Source organism: Macaca nemestrina, chromosome 3, assembly GCF_043159975.1.
Source record: "Macaca nemestrina isolate mMacNem1 chromosome 3, mMacNem.hap1, whole genome shotgun sequence".
NCBI lineage: Eukaryota > Metazoa > Chordata > Mammalia > Primates > Cercopithecidae > Macaca > Macaca nemestrina.
The window spans coordinates 49,472,852-49,489,848 of record NC_092127.1 but is presented as its reverse complement, the minus strand read 5'-3'; the positions used below and the strand labels follow the sequence as shown (position 1 = coordinate 49,489,848).

Here is a 16,997-nt window from a genome sequence, read left to right as displayed (position 1 = left end):
AGAGGAGGAATAGACTTCTTCCAGGGGAAGACTGGGAAATGCTCCACGAGAGAGGTGGCATTGAAGCAAGACATTAGTGATCGCTAGAAGAAGCAGATCTGGTAAATTTGGGGCATGTCAAGGGAGTCACTTACGCAAGAAACCAGAGCCAGATTGATGTCTGTCTTCACATTCAGGTCTTGAATTGTGAGCTACGTCTGTAGCCCATAGAACTCCACCCCCATTTTGTTTTAATGAGTCTGAAGTACTTATCCTTTTTCAGGCCTTTGGAAAACTAATATCAGGACCAAAATGATAATAATACTCTATTGTCCTTCACACATAGGACAATGATACTAATTACTTCGTAGAGCTTGTGCTTGCATTGTTATTCTTGCAATAGTCTTGGACTCTTGCCAGCACATCTATTGTTCTTTGTTGATTTTTCTTGCCACCAGTGGTGTACTTTTGTAAAATGGCTATCCTGGGTGAGGGCTGGGATTTGCAGTTCTGAGACCATTTTTTCTAGGTGGAGCTCACTAGTCTGTGTCGAGACTGAATCAAAGAGCTTGGTCTTTTGGTCACCAGACTATAACCACCTGCTCTCATCAACCACATTAGTTTAACTGATATATCTTTTCTGGAGAAAGAACTAAAGCATTTTAATGAAATCTCCTAGATGAAGAAAGGCCATTAACTGAGTAGCTTGTAAGTGGGGTAAAATCTCAGAGCTCCCACAGTTCTTGACGTCTACCTGTAGAAACCAGGTAGCCCATAGATCAGTGCGTTCAAGGAACAGGCAATGGAGCGTAGACCTTTCCCGACTGTCTTGATTCTGCATCCATGGATTTCAGACTATGGGGGCTTTCAGGCAGAAATCCTCATTCTGAGGCTTCCATAGCACATTAGTTCTTAAAACGCCTTGGAAAGGCTTCAGGACATATCTGCTTCATAATGGGTACTGCTCTATGGCAGGAAAGAAGGCTGCTATCAAGGTGAGATTTCAGGTGTGCTCATAGAATTAAAAAAAAAAAACACAAAACCAAAAACTGGCCAGCTGCAGTTTCAATGAGCGTGTGAGCCTTTTCCGCCTCAGTGATTGGCAGGTATTGAAGTTTCCAGGGCACTCTGGGTCCTGAAGGAAGTGAACAGCTTACCTATAGTGGACTAATCTGGGAAAACATTAACTGTATTGAGGAAAGAACTATCTAGGATCATGACTGCTGATTTCTTCCATGCTGCTAGTGAAATATAAATGTATCTTTTGTTTGAGGGGCAGATTTATGTATAACAAGTATAAATATTCAATTTTTCTAATGCAAGTAGAACTTTTTAAGGTCATTAGTACCCATGATTAAAAGGGTAAGGAAATTCTTGATTTTTAGATCATTATAGGAGATAACAATGAATTCATTAATTAAAAAACTATTCACTAGGATCATGTTCTATACTCTACCCTGTGCCTGGCATGTCATAGACGCAGACAAATTGAAAAGCAGAGACTATGATTTAGTTGGAGAGAACCACAGAGATCCAAGTACATGCTTGTCCTAGAAATTCAGAGGAAAGGAAAGCTTATGATGGTTTGAGGTCACTCCAAAAACCCTACACTGGGGGAGGAAGATATGGAGCTGGGTTTTACAGAAAACGAGGGAGTTACATGATCTTCGTGACAAAGGACATAGCTTGAATCTTGGAAGTACACAGAGAATAAGAATCTTGCTTTGATCATTTCAATAGAAAATTCTCAAATTTAATTGTGTCAAAGAAGGAATATGAACATTCTGTCCTGTGCACTCTGCTGAAATGTGTCTGTTTTAAAAGATAATTGGCTTTGGCGTTGCATTTGCCCCTTCTCCCTCACTACCTTTTAAAATTGGACAAAGATCTTCCCATGGTAGTCTTCAGACAAAAACAGAATCCTGGATTGTATGCTGGAGCTCCTCTGCTATACCAAGGGTAGCTTGGTAAAGCTTCACAGAAAGAGATGTTCTGAGCCCAACCTATGGAGACACGTTCCAATTTAGGCTGTGGAATGAAAATTACAGGGCAGCCACAGAGGCAAGTTTAAAATTAGGACAAACTTCTCTTTGGGTCTCTTAAGCCTCAAAGAGTTAGATGATGAGGCAAAGGAAAATGGGGGAAAAAAATTAACAGCAGGAACTTGAAAAGCAAAATCCCCAGACTTCTGTTCCTTCCCAGGGTCCTCCTGACATCCTCAGCTTTTCTGCACATCTGAAAATCAGCAGAAAGAGCGGAGTCCCACAGCTGCTTCCTAGATGCCACTGCTTTAGTTTGGACCTGTGAGGAAATCCTGGTGGTAAATAGGTCAGGATAATCCTGGCCAAGAAAGAAGGAAGAGAAAAAAAAAAAAATGAGAACATTCTTTAGCCCAAGTCCTTTCCCTCAAGTCTCTGTCCACCAGTAACCCAGATGACTTTATTTCAAAAGGAGCCACAGGTGTCAGTCAGCCTCAGGCCAGACACAGGAGATATCTCTGTTGGGCGCATGGAGTCTTCTCAGATGTGCTTACGTCCCTGGGTCCAGTCAAGCAACAGATCTGGGTTTGCAGGTAACGATCACCTCTCGACTGCACTACCAGCTAACAAGCACTAGCCATCCTCCCTGAAGAGGTGGCCTCTCTGGGGGAACAACGTGGGGCTCTAAGCTCCGTTTTCTTCTTGCCTCTGCAATTTTGCCTGTTTCTCAAAGCTACTAAAAACATCACCTGCAGTTATCTTCTTTTGAGACTATTTTGACTAGATGCTTTTGTTTGTTAAGAGTTTGAACTCCTTTGAGGAATTCAATGATCACGAAACAGAGAACACATTACTCCTACTTTTCCACAAAAAGGGGTGTTTTCACCTGAACACCAGATGTTTTCAAAAAGCTCAAGGGTATACACACTCGACTACCCACAAACACCTTCCATTAGATTATCCTGGAGTCGAAACAGAATGGGGGAGGACCCAGTCAATTCCATCATCCTCACAAGGTCCCACAATGAGCCTGTTGTGGACCCCCTCTTTTTGGAACTCATTTGTTAGATTCACTTCCTGGGGACAGACTGTTTTAGATGTGCCTGGATTTCTAGTTCCACATTCCTATGAGCCAGAAAGTAGAATACAATAAAATGTAGAAGAATGGCTGTTTTCACGTGTGACTTCCTTACAGATGATCTGAAGAGCATTTACAAAGTTTGTTAAAGGAAATGCCATATTTGGTTATGTCACTCTTTGGAAAAAAGTTTTCAATAAACAGGAAGTAAAATGAGTCTCCAAATAAAGTGTAAATACATTCCTAACTTAATGCATCATGAGAACTAAGACACAAAGTCTGGCACAGCGGCTCACACTTGTAATCCCAACACTTTGGGAGGTTGAGGCAGGTAGATCACTTGAGCTCAGGAGTTCGAGACCAGCCTGGGAAACATGGCGAAACTCTATCTCTATAAAAAATACAAAAAGTTAGGTGTGCGTGGCGGCACGTGCCTGTTGTCCCAGCTACTTGAGAGGCTGGAGGCTCAGGTGGGAGGATTGCTTGAGCCCAAGAGGTCAAGGCTGCAGTGAGCCAAGATCATGCCACTGCATTCCAGCCTGGGCAACAGGGTGAGACCCTGTTTAAAAAAAGAAAAAAGTCAGACACTTTAGAGGGTTATGGCTTATCTAAAGTGGTGATGTTAAACCTCAAACTTTCTCTGTCCGGAGAGTTAATAAATCAACTCATCACATCAGTGGGCCTTTCTCAATAGGTGTTGCCATTTAGCCTACAAAACACACTTTGTCAGAACTATTTCAGCTCAAGTTAGAGCATAACTAGTTAGACAACTTGATCTCATTGAAATATTTGGTGCCTGCTGATATGTTCACACAAATTCACCAGATCTTGATTATGTTCTGGCAATTAAAGCTATTAAGTCAGTAGATAGACAGCAGGTTATTTCATTGCTAGTAGAAAAAGCTAGCTTTCTTTTCTCCTCTTTTTATGTGACAGCACTGTAATTAGCCTTAATCAAATACTATTTGTGTTAGGTGCTGTAACTTTGCTTTCTTAGCCAGGAAACTCTGCCAATCTAGGAAAAGTAGAAATACAACTCTGGTCAAAAAGCAAGAAAGATAGGGATAGGGTATATGAGAACTCTCTGTGCTATCTTTGCAACTTCTCTGTAAATCTAAAACTGTTCTAAAATTCAAACTTTAATTTTTAAAAACCAAGAAAAAGAGAGGAAGAGAGGAATGAGAGAGAGAGAGCGGCTGTTGAAAGTGAGGCTTCAACTGCAGCAGCATACCATGTAAAAGCAAGCTTTTAGAAGTAGTCAGTTGCTTCAGAAAATATGGTTCCCTCTGGAAATTCCAGGTTAATTTCTCTTGCTACATGGGGGAATACCTTGGTGCTTCTTTTTTTCACCACTGCAAATAAGTTTGTAATGGAGACTACAGCTAGGTGAAGGGAACGGCAATAACCATGAATAAAACTGATTTTTTTTTTTTTTACAGTTCATCCAAACTTCAAGTTTATTTTTCTGTGTTTGAAACCCACCATTTCTTTTAACATCCCTGGAAGGAAGAGCTCTTCAAATCGTTTTGGGAATGAAGTTAGTGAAGAAGTGAGGCAGGGTTTCTCAAACTTTAATGTGCATACAAGTTGGGTGCAGTGGCTCATCTCTGTAGTCCCAGCTACTCAGGAGGCTAAGGCAGGAGGATAGCCTGAGGCCATGAGTTCAAGACTAGCCTGAGCAACACAGTGAGACCCCTTTGTCTTAACTAACAAAATAAATACACATACAGACAAATCTCCTAGGGATCTTGTGAAATAACACATTTTGATTTGGGAGGTCTAGAATGGTCCCCAAGATTGTGTTTGTAGAAATCTCCTATTTGATGCCAAAGCTACTGGTCCACAGACCAGTAGCGAGGGTACAAGAACTAGTAATTAAGTAAGTGCAATTGGCCAGAAGAAGAACCATGGTATCTTGTTTACATGGTCGACAATGAAACATTGGTATGAAGCAGTTGCCAATAAACAGATATTCACTTTCTATTTTCCTTGGCCAATAATCCCTTGTGTCAAATTTTCGAAATGCATTGGAAAAATGGCATTATACCTTGGGTCAGACTATTAGCTCAGAGAATCCCAATAATAGAAGTAACTATTCTTGTTCAAAGTGCCCCAGCCATGATGGGGAGGCATTGGAGACAATTATAAAAGCAGTGATCTGATCTTTATTTATTATTTGGACTCTATGTTTCCTCATACCTCAAATTCTGTATCTGTACAATATTAGCAACTAGAACTAGTAATATTTTGAGGTCAAGGAAGAAACGTCACGTAACTCTTAGAGCCTCCCGGAGGTAGTCTGTCATTTTAAGAGATGATGGCTACGTTCCACAGGAGACAACCCTGCCATATGGCTGACATTCACTTGACAACAATATGATTCATTTCACTCCATCCAAAATGGTAAGACTAGGTCATTCATGACTGAATAACTGAAAAACATATTTTTACAGGCATGAGCCACCGCACCCACTGAAAACCATATTTTTAAAAATGCCATTTGACCCAGCAATACCATTGCTGAGTATATACCCAAAGGAATATAAATCATTCTATGAAGACACATGCACACATATGTTTACTGCAGCACTATGTACAATAGCAAAGACATGGAACCAATCCAAATGCCCATCAATGATAGACGGGATAAAGAAAATGTGGTACATATACACCATGGGATACTATGCAATCATAAAAAGGAATGAGATCATGTCCTTTGCAGGGACATGGATGAAGCTGGAAGCCATCATCCTCAGCAAATCAACACAGAAACAGAAAACCAAACACCACATGTTCTCACTCGTAAGTGGGAGTTGAACAAGGAGAACACACAGACACAAAGAGGGGAACAACACACACCAGGGCCTGTTGGGGGGTGGCGGGTGAAGGGAGGAAACTTAGAGGACGGGTCCATAAGTGCAGCAAATCACCATGGCTCATGTATACCTATGTAATAAACCTGCACTTTCTGCACATGTGTCCATTTATTTTTAGAATAAAGATAAACAAAAATTTCTTTAAAAACCATAATTTTTACAATTTGTGGTAACTGCCACAAATGCCACGTCTAGTTCTCCACCAGGTTTTTTGCCGCTTTATACAATGTTTGAATTCCAAACAATGATTCTTTTACTTTATTTATTTTATTTATAATTTTATTTTATGTTTTATTGATACACGAGATGTACTTCTACTTATTTTAGATTTCGTCCATATCTTGATTAATGCAACTCAATTAGGCTTTAAATCCAGTGGTATGCTGGCAAATAGCTAACAACTAGCTCTCCAGGAAAAGTAAAAAAAGAAAGAGAAGTCTTGTTATGTACCTTTGGTCAATTTTGATGGTGTAAATACTCCCAGCATGGCCAATTTCAAGTACCAACTTGGCTTTACTGAATATAAAATTAGGAAGAAATGTACATAATCATAAGTCTGCTCCAGTACATAACAGCAAGTGACCCCAAAGACACAAAACATTGTTGTTTTAATAATTAAATTACAAAAATCTAGCAGGGGTAAAAGTATTCTACCATTCCAAGACAGCTTGTCTCTTAAATTGCTTTCACTTTGTTACTGAAAAGTAGAAGTCCGTGAGTGTTTTTATAAACCCAAAATAACTCCCTGTTAGTTTTTTTTTTTTTTTTAATGACAGTCTCATGATCTGTGTAATTACCACAGAATTTTATAAGCCATTTGGATTTTCATGACACAAACATACTGAAAGTTTGGAATTCTGTATGAACTTAAGAGCTGAACCGTTTCATTTTTGTTTTTTCCTGCTATTATAAGCTCTTCCTTCCATAAGTATAAAGCATGGCTCAGGCAGCCTCTGTGGCCATAACAATCTGCAGAAAAGACTAAAACATCACCATGTTTTACAACGTTCCCTGCAACTGCCTTTGAGAATAATGGCAGCTTAATATCTTCACGTCCTCTCCTATATCTGAACTGCTTTGCTTCAAAGCTGTCTTATGTTAAAAAAGACAACGGAATGAGAAAACTGCAGTTTTAGCCAAAACGTTCTAACAAAGGTGTGCTTTTTGCAACTTAACATATATAACTGTTTCTATCATTTCTTTATTTTATTTTTAATCTATCTGAGATTCTTTATTAAACTGTGTTTTTTATATTTTTAGTCACAAGTACACCTGCTTATTACCAGTGAGGTTCTTTTTTATTTTATTTTTAGAGAAAAGAGAGTCTTGCTATGTTGTCCCGGCTAGCCAAGAACCCCTGGGCTCAAGGGATCCTCCCGTGTAGCTGGGACTATAGGCACACACCACCACTGCCAGCTCCACTGAGGTTCTCATAAGAACACAAAAGCACAGAAGGCTACAGCTCACAGGACTGGGGGAAGGGAGGGCACTGGTGAAAAACTATCTGGCCAAGAAACATAATTAAGTTGAAGAAAAACATTTGCATCATAACTATACTTATGTCTTTTTCCATCAGCAAAAGCCAAAACCAAGCAAACAAAAAGCCACCACCACTCACCCACCACCTCGAACGCAAATGATTTTGGCAGTGCAGTCAACACGAAAAAATAACTGCTTGAAACAAACCAAGAAAAAATTGCTTCCAATCAAGTCTTCCTCCTTGCTTTCACCGTATTCACTTTCATACCATTTGAAATATGTATCATGTGTACCTGTTAACTCTTCGAAAATGAATCTTTTAAAGTCTTCCAATTTTTTGAACTTTTCTTCAAATTCATTTTAACCCAGCACCCCACTTAAGATGAACGCGTTAGGTTATAACACATGCAGAACACGGCGCGGTACACCCCCTGCCATTCTCCAGATGTTAGGAACTAGAAACATGCAAGGATTTTTCATGTTAGAAAAATGGTGGAGTCAGCTCATCAAAGGTAAAACAGGCAGAATATGTCCCTGCCTTTGCCTTTCCTAAGATGCATTTACATTCACTTGGTTTGTCTCTAGTTTGACAGGATTATTAATAGGATGGGCTTACCACTCATGTATATCAATCTGTTAGCCACAGAAAAGCCTTTTACTATCTTATGTGTTCCTGACCGATGCCTGATGACTACCAGCGGATCTTCACAGTAACCAGAGGTGTGGGCTAGTGATCAGTCACTCACAGAGTAAGAATGCTAACATTATTGTCACTAAATTGGAGTCCAGCATTATTTTAACAAGTTTTTTTACATCAATGAGAAGTCTTTGGTTAACAGGCTTTAAGAATGACAAAAATACCCATCATGAAAGGAAAAAGTGTTCACAACACTGCATCTTCTTGAATGACTATGATACAGCGCTCCTGACTTCCCACGAATCAAGTGCACTAGCCCTCCTGGATACAAGCTGAGGCTACATCAAGAATTTAAAAAGAGACATGAAGAATAAAGATCTATCTGAGGGATATAGACACGAACACGGATATACATGTAGACACAGATATATTCTGGTAAATAAAAGAATATTCATACCATTTTTAACAATTGTGAAGAAATTTAATTATACTTAAAGTGAGGATCAAAATCGAAAAAAGTCCTAATATTAGAAGCAACAACACAGCAACAATGGAAAAGAGAGGCTCTTTTTTTCTCTGAGGGGCACTTCATAAATATTTGGGAATTCCTCACTGCTAAGTAAAAAGAGGAGAAGCAGATGATGAAAAGGAGGAGTTATAGGTGTTCGATGAAGGCAGTCACCCCCTCAAAATTCACAGCTCTTCCCCGAGGCCACCTTTCTGTCTCTTCATTGGTGCCCTTCCTGAGGGTAGCATTTGGGAAACAGGGGAAGGAAGAGGGGTTGAGAATCAAGCTGGCATTAAAATACAATCTTACCCTATTTCCCTGCAGCCTGCAGTAGTCCCCTTTTGAAAAATAATGTGGAAAAAATATTGTTAGTTTTCTTTTTAAGGGGGACACACACACACACACACACACACACACACACACAAACACACACATTCTATTCTTCATCCCTGGCAGTTTCCCAAATGAGATCTGCCATCATGAGGCTGCGTACATAAGGTGGTGAGAGAGTGTGCCTCTCCTGCCAGGCCTGAAGAGTTCTTGAGGGCATCTAAAACTGAAAGCTTTTAGCAAAACACAGATGCAAGCAAATTACAAAATCACAGTGTCTGCAGGACTGGATTCTGGTTGGCACAGGTTTGGAACTGATTTTGTCAAATGCCCGGGCAAAGAGGAAACAGCCTCCCTGCCTCTCGGCCAGCCCTGTGCTGCATTCAGATCTCACTCTGTTGTTTTCTTGCCATACTTGTATTTAAAGTCAACTTCTATTTCCCAAAAAGACACCTCCACAGATACACACCCCAGGCTCCACATGACTTTCAAGTCACGTTAGGGCGTCTATCCTTCCTCAAGATTCTGTGAAAAGTGAGACCCTGTCTCCAAAAAAAAAAAAAAGAAAGAAAGAAAGAAAGAAAAAGAAAAGCCAGGCACAGTGGCTCATGCCTGTAATCCCAGCACTTTGGGAGGCCAAGGCGGGTGGATCACCTGAGGTCAGGAGTTCAAGACCAGCCTGGCCAACATGGTGAAACCCCGTCTCTATTAAAAATACAAAAATTAGCCTAGCGTGGGGGCACATGCCTATAGTCTCAGCTACTGGGGAGGCTGAGGCCTGAGAATCACTTGAATCTGGGAGACAGACATTGCAGTGAGCCAAGATTGTGCCACTACACTCCAGCCTGGGCAACAGAGTAAGGCTCTGTCTTAAAAAAAAAAAAAAAAAAAAAAAAAAAAAAAAAGAATCTGTGAAGTGTACACCAGAGCCCATACAAGGTTTATTTGCAATTGAAGTTAAACAACACTAGGGACTCAATTTGACCCCCATTACCCAGCTGCTTTATCTCATTGCCTCAGTTTCTCCTTGGGTCAAGAAGGTTACTAATAACCCTTGGCAAGTCAGCGGGCAGAACCATTCTTACAGTAGTAACAGTTTGATGATTACATAGTGCTTGTTATGGGCCAGACTTTCTCTCAGTGCTGTTTCTGTATTAATTTACTTAATCCTCACAAACGCCCTGAGGTGGGTTCTGTTAGCCCCATTTTACAGATGAGGACCCTAAGGAGGTCAAGTACTCTGCCACCTTGAGAGGAAGAATAGGCTTGAAATCCTGTAGTTCCACTCCAGAAGCCAGCTCATAACTACCATCTCTGAGTAAGAACTTTTTCAGCAGACATGACCATTTAAGTGCCCTCATTTGCACACACTTTAGTGGTTGCGGGAGTACAGAAAGCAAATCCCACCGCTGATGTCTGGAGGACAGAGGAGGCTGTATCCTACCAGCATTTTCCAGTCCCAGGGTAGCAAGCAGAGCAGCGTGCTACCCCAAACCTACCTGGAAGCACTCAAGTGACTATAGCCAGACCTGACAGAAAACAAAAGCAGAGCAAAAGAAACAGAAGTAGAGGGTGCCGGCCCTTCCATTCCAGCCAGGGTAGGAAGGGATGGAGATGGAGCAAAGCCAGCCAGCCAGTGAATTGGAGACCTCAGGTGAATGGTCCAGGAACCCAACACTGATCTTGATAACCTGTAGAGGAAGGAGCTTGCTGAGTGGAAGGGAGGACAGGTTTGCAGTCTCCTTCTCCCCTTTGCAGACCCTCCACTGCATACCAGATAATGATGGGCTGACCAGGATTTGTAACGCACTCCCACCATCCCCACCACAGAATAGGTAGGTAGGTAGGTAGACAGACAGAGAGGCACGGCGCGGGAAGAGAGAGAGATTGATTTAAAATACTCAAGATGGAACCAGTCACTCCTCACTTCACCCCTGCTCCCTTCTGCTTCCCCACATTTTTGCATCAGAAAATTATGCTTGGAGAAATGCACACACACCCTCTCTCTCTCTCTTTCTTCTTTCAGCACATTCTTTTGTCAAGGACCTTTATAAGCATGCAGAATTTCCACATTTGATCATTTACAGCAAACTTTCCATTTGGGTATTAAAATGTAGACATATGAAAAGCTCCCTGACACCACTTCTCCTGGCAATAGTAACATATTTATGTAAAAGAATTCACAATACAGATTTTATGTTAATATTCCTTAATCTTTACTTCTTGCATTTCAACTTAACCTCCCTCATAGGAAACAGCTTCCAGACTCCCCTTCAAATATTCACAGGGCCTATTGTAGATGAGAAAAGCAAGCTCTACATAAACACATCCCTCCTCGACCACCTCCTCAACCTCGCTGCCACCATAAACACTGGCAGCCCTGACTGTACCGGCGATTCCGCACCACCGACTCACAAAGAAGTGTTTCCAAGGTGAAGCACCTGATGGAGTAGACACATGTTAAGTAACATATTGGAGTTCCTAAAATTTTGATAGAAATATAAATAAACCAAGTTTTCAGACCTTGATTTGCCACTGACATCTCACCTTGGGCAATATTCAACAGCATTTGATGAAGATTTTTTATTAACTACTGGGTATGAGATCAGTGGGTTATGAAAGATACAGTCCCTGCCTTCCAGGGATTTGCCATCTAGTGAAAAAGATAGACATAGAAACATGAGCCGCAATCAAAACGAAGTACAACTACTGTCAGAGAAGTCTGCAAATGAGTGTTGTGGAAATGCAAGGAATCAATAATTAAATTGAACTGAGAGGATTACAGCAGGCTTCATGGACAAGGCAGCATTTGAGCAGAGCATTGGGTGAAATTAGTTAGATTTTGATAGGTGGAGAAGATGAGCAAGAAAACATGAGCAAAAGCTGGAAGTAGGAAATGCGTGGCAGCACACACAGGCAGGAGAGTATCCAGGGGAATTGAAGCACAGTCTGTGGGGGACTGTGGTGACAGGGAGGTAGATGGTGGCTCTGAAATCATGGTAGGGACTCTGGACTTACTGTGCAGGCAGTGCAGATCCACCCAGGGTCTTAAGAGGAAAATGGAGCATGGGTTTTAAAAATGGATCAGAGAATCAAGAGATTAGTAAGCAGAAGGTGGTTAGGAGGACACCCAAGCAGTTTAGGTAACAGATGATGAGGAAAGTCATTTAATTTCAGGGCCTTAGCATCATCTCCTTTTCTCCAAATGAGGGAACAAGGTCAGTTAGAGAATCAACAGGCCTAAGTATCTTGAGGCTGACTTAGGGGCTCACTCTCCTGAGGTTCTAATTGCATCTGGTACATGATCTTCATCACAGCAACTCCCACTGAATTTTCACCGTTCATTTTCATGTCTGTCTTTTTACCATTAAAAGTGCCTTGTAAGCAGGGCCTATGGCTTTTCATTGTTTCCAGAGGCCTAGAAGAGCACCCAGCATATGGCAGTCAGTCAAACATCCCAATCATGCTACTCTATTCATTTTGATTTCCAGATAAAGATATGGAATCACCCATAATCACAGATAAGAAAATAAAAATCCGAATTTCCTGTCTCTACTGTTAACTAGTTCTATCTTAGAACAAGAAAGCCTTAGAATTATGGTATGTGTCCACGTATTCAGGACTGAGGGGTTAGTTTCACAATCTCTTCATATCCCAGTTTTCCTTTCTAGCTCTCAAAAAGTGGAACAACCACCAGCTTCCAATCTCTTTGAGTTATCTCCTCTAATTACTAACTCTTCTCACTGTACCTTCTGAGCTACCTAAACTGCACTGCAACTACGACTCATCGCCAATCTCCCAGGCCCCTCTCAATCAACTCTCATTTGGTGATTGTGGACCAAACGACAGAAAGTGTCCAAAGGACTCTCTTTATCTCTAGCTCTACAGATTCTCTTTTTCAAATGTCAACTTCCCTCAAATTCTTGGCTGCATATCAGGTACAACTATATTTAATGATACTGGTATCTGAATGAACACAACAGAATCTAGAGAATAAACCCTCAGTATCCATGAACTCCCAAATTCAGAAATACAATAGCATACAATTTGCCTTGTGCTTCATAATATAAATATGACTGAAAATGTAAGGGATCTCTTCAACCCCTAATGACTTATTTCCCTCTTAAGGAGTGATTTTGCATTAGTCATATTTTTCTCTGAAATAATTTAAAAATTTTTTTCTTATTTTCGTATGGTAAATTCATTCATGGCCTTGACCTAACCACCCTTTAATCTGGTCAACACTTCCATTTTTCGGGTTAGGTAGAATTACTTTCTTAGTCATCTTCACTTCCATCTCTGACACTAGCACTTGACTTTCTTTGGGGAGCCATTTCTAAAGAAGTTGCCTTAAAAAAAAAAAATCACAGTGTGAGCATTCCCTGGTCCAGACTTGGAATGGACCTTTCTCAAGGTCCTCTGAAATTGGGAGCAGTGGGCGTGGCTCATTCACTAGCAGACCCACTTGCTCTCGGAACCCATTTTAGCTTGTAAATTCAAGATTCAATTTTATGCTTTGGCAAAACTACAGATTTCTTTCTATCTCACACTTGGGGTTCTTTTAAATACACAAAATGCTTTTCTTTTTTAAAAATTTCCAACTTTTATTTTAAGTTCAGGGGTACATATGCAGGATGTACAGGTTTGTTACATAGGTAAATGTGTGCCATGGTGGTTTGTTGCACAGATCATCCCGTCACCCAGGTATTAAGCCCAGTATCCATTAGCTATTCTTCCTAATCTTCTCCCTCCTTCTCCCACCACCCTCCACAAAATGTTAAATCTGCAAATACCAGGTGTCTATTAAGGAACCAAATAAATCTTGCCCTTCAAAGTGGTAGCCACATTGGGCAACATTTCTAAGGTTTATTATAAAAATATATCTAATCATTTGTTCAAAATATTTTTGAAGTTCAACTTTGAAATGACCATCATAACCAGTTTACAAGCCTTATCAAAAAACAGAGCCCATGACTTTATAGTCACATTTTGTTTTTGACTCAGAGATGCATCACTCCATGTGATCAACAACCGCCTTAGCCGCCAGACTTGGCTCCCTATGCTTTTTTCACTTCCTACAAAGTCAATCCACTGAAACAGTTGCCACCAAATAACAGTAATAGCAAAAGTGTGCTAAAATGAGAGAAGGTTTTGGGAAGATGGCAATGTTCCATATCATAATTGTGATGGTGATTATACAAATATATACATTTATCTAAACTCACAGAAGTATGCAGTGAAAATTAGTGAATTTTACTTTATGTAAATTATACCTCAACTAAAAATTTTTAATTGTGAATTCTAAAGACAATTTGCAAAGAAGAATTATCCATATCTTAAGAATGAAAATAAATGTGTGAAGCTTTTGATAATTCTAAAGGAGTAAAATTATAACAATCATTTGGATTAGCTAGAGAACTATACACTCATAAACAAAATATGACACAGAATACATTTCCTAGATTATGCACCAAAAATACCAGGTCTTTCATTTTCTCTTTCAGATAAATATACTACCTGGATTCTCTTTCAGTAAGATTGTGTTTCTGATGGGTTCATTGAGCCATTTACATTTTATCTTGGATTTGTGACCACTGATATTCAGCTGTTGGATGACTACTTAGAGTAAGAATCCAGTGTTTAGCCATAAATCAAGCTACTTGGCTCATTCAGGTGTTTCACCCTTCTTCTCAGCATTACTGTAATCATGCTATGATCAACTAAGTTAAGTGAGCTAGTCATAGGCCAGGCCATGGGTCACTAGTATTGGGCTTTAAAAGAGTTCTCTAAAACCAGCAGGATTTCTCCAAGTCATTTCAAACCTCAGGAGCTTTGTTTTGGCTGCAGTGCATGAATAGCAAGGGCAGGCTGAATTCGCTTTCTCTACTTCAGTCTGTTGTTTTGGTCACTTGCAGGCCAAATTCAAAACAGTGCTGAATTTATCGGCGAAGATTAAAACACTGGAAAGTCATTACTGATTTGTTTGGATGGGTCTACATCGTAAAGGTTAAGTGTAAAAAGTGTAGGTTCTGGACCACAGACTCTTGGAAACCTCCTTGTTTCATTGAGCAGTTATTACTGGAACAGAGCCTTGGCATCACCCCCACACGGAGCTATATATTCAAGTCAGGCCCCAGTCAGGATATTTCTTGGTCAAAGGATAAATTAGGTCTCCTGAAATAGTCCTGATAGGCCACCAACATCTGTGAATACCACAAGTTCACACTTGCAATCAAAATCACTAATTCTCAAAAAACAAAACAAAACAAACAAACAAACAAAAAACAGCTCAGAGGATGGGATGCTGCCACGATTGTCTCTCCCTTGTAGACAAAGAATGGTCAAAAACCATTTGCTTTCAATCCAAACTGCTTTGATAAATCTTGCTGAAGCAAGAAAAAGAGCCATGTTTTGCAGAGATGATAGAATTACCTTTCACCATTACATCAGAACAAAAACCTCCAAGAAAGGCAAAATTTCTCATTCTCCCATCTAACTACATTCACAGGCAAGTCCCTAAAATTCAAAGCCAAATTACATACAAGTATTTTACATAGCTTTTTTTGCATCTAGAACATCTATTAATTCAAAATGTGGTTGATCAATTAACGTCCTACAATGTTCCTTTAAAACCAAACCAACTAAAAATCAATTTATTCTTACATTTAATTGAACTTAATAAGTGTCTGTTACATGAGTACTATGTTAACCACTATTATAGATTTTGGAGAAATATGAGGCATGATATCATTCCTTAATGTACTTATAATTTCATTGAGAAAGGCAATGTACACATTAAACAGCTAGTTGAGTGAATCTGGCAATATCCTAAACATTGCCGGGCTTCCATTTCCTCACTTGTAAAATGAAGGAATCAAAAGAGATGATTCTTGAGACTCTTCTAGGTCTCAAGTTCTATAAACCTTTCAATGCCTACTTAGAAAACAATCCAATATAATATATGGTGAAGTCCAGATAATATATGGTCAAGTCCATATATTATATTGTATTTATTGATAAATAATCAATACAATAGGAGGTCAGAGGAGAGAGATCAATTTTGAGGTGGCAAAGGTTTTCGGGAAAAAGAAACTTCAGCTTGGACTTGAAGGATGGGTAGAATGTGAAGGGGGCAGGGAGGCAGTCACTGTTTACTGAGAGTGTAGAGGGCTTGTGCAGGGGGACTGGAAACATTCTTGATTAGGGGCAGGGAAGATGAGTTTGTATTTGTCTCCGTGGATAAAGGGATTATATGTTGTCAAGTGGTGGATTTAAGTAGGGGAAGTGATATGACGACTTGGTGACATGATCCTATTAACCTGAAAGTCAGATCACACCATTCTCTTCTCAGAACCATCCAGCAGCACCCATCTCTCTCAGATAAAAGCCAAAGTCCTTGCAAGGGCCTGCAAGGCTCTGTAGCGTCTGCCCCTTCCACCACTATCAACTGTCACCTTATCTCCTCCTCTCCCACACCAGCCTCCTCAGACTCTTCCTCATATACCGGGCATGCTTCAAGCATTTTCACATGTGTTTCCTCTGCCTAGACTGCTCTTCCCTCAAGTATCTCCATGTTTGGCTACTCCTTCATGTCATTGGTCAAATGTCACTTTCTCAGTGAAGCCTTCCCTATCACCATATCTAAAATTGCAGCTTACCCTTTCCATACACACAGGTCACACACATGAGCACGCATGTACACATGCAAACACACACACCCCATATACCTCCTTATCTCCCTTCCCTGTTCTACTTTTTTCATTACATCTACCATATTCTACCATGTGATATGATTTATTTACTTTGTAAAATGTCTCTATCCACTGCCCTCTTCCCTTGGGTAGTGTAAACTCCATGAGGAAAGGGGGTTTTGTCTGCTTTATTCACTGCCGTATTTCCCGAGCCTAGAACAGTGTCTGGCCTAGAATAGGGGCCCAGGAACTATTTGTCCGGTGAATGAAGGCATGAATATAATGAAAAAGGTGTGAGGTCATTAACCTCACAGATTGAACTGCAAAGTGGAGGGCCCAGAGGTTATGAAAACTCGGACTAAAGGAAGGCAATGGGAAGAAAAAAGGAGCTGACTAGGAAAGACTTCATCAAGAAATAACAACCAGGGGCTGTGAACTAT

At 40.3% G+C, this 16,997-nt stretch overlaps 1 protein-coding gene across 4 annotated transcripts in view; it reads right to left on the bottom strand.

Moving 5' to 3' along the window:
• Positions 1 to 16,997, bottom strand: part of LOC105493274 (mastermind like transcriptional coactivator 3) — a 436,328-nt gene that overhangs the window by 240,776 nt on the left and 178,555 nt on the right. The window contains exon 1 of one of the 4 annotated variants that reach the window (XM_011760796.3): positions 135 to 9,736. The exons of the other annotated variants lie outside the window; for them this stretch is intronic. The gene's annotated coding sequence lies outside the window, so the exon portion shown is untranslated. Of the gene's footprint in view, positions 1 to 134; positions 9,737 to 16,997 lie in introns of those variants that run through there. 4 annotated transcript variants of the gene reach the window in all.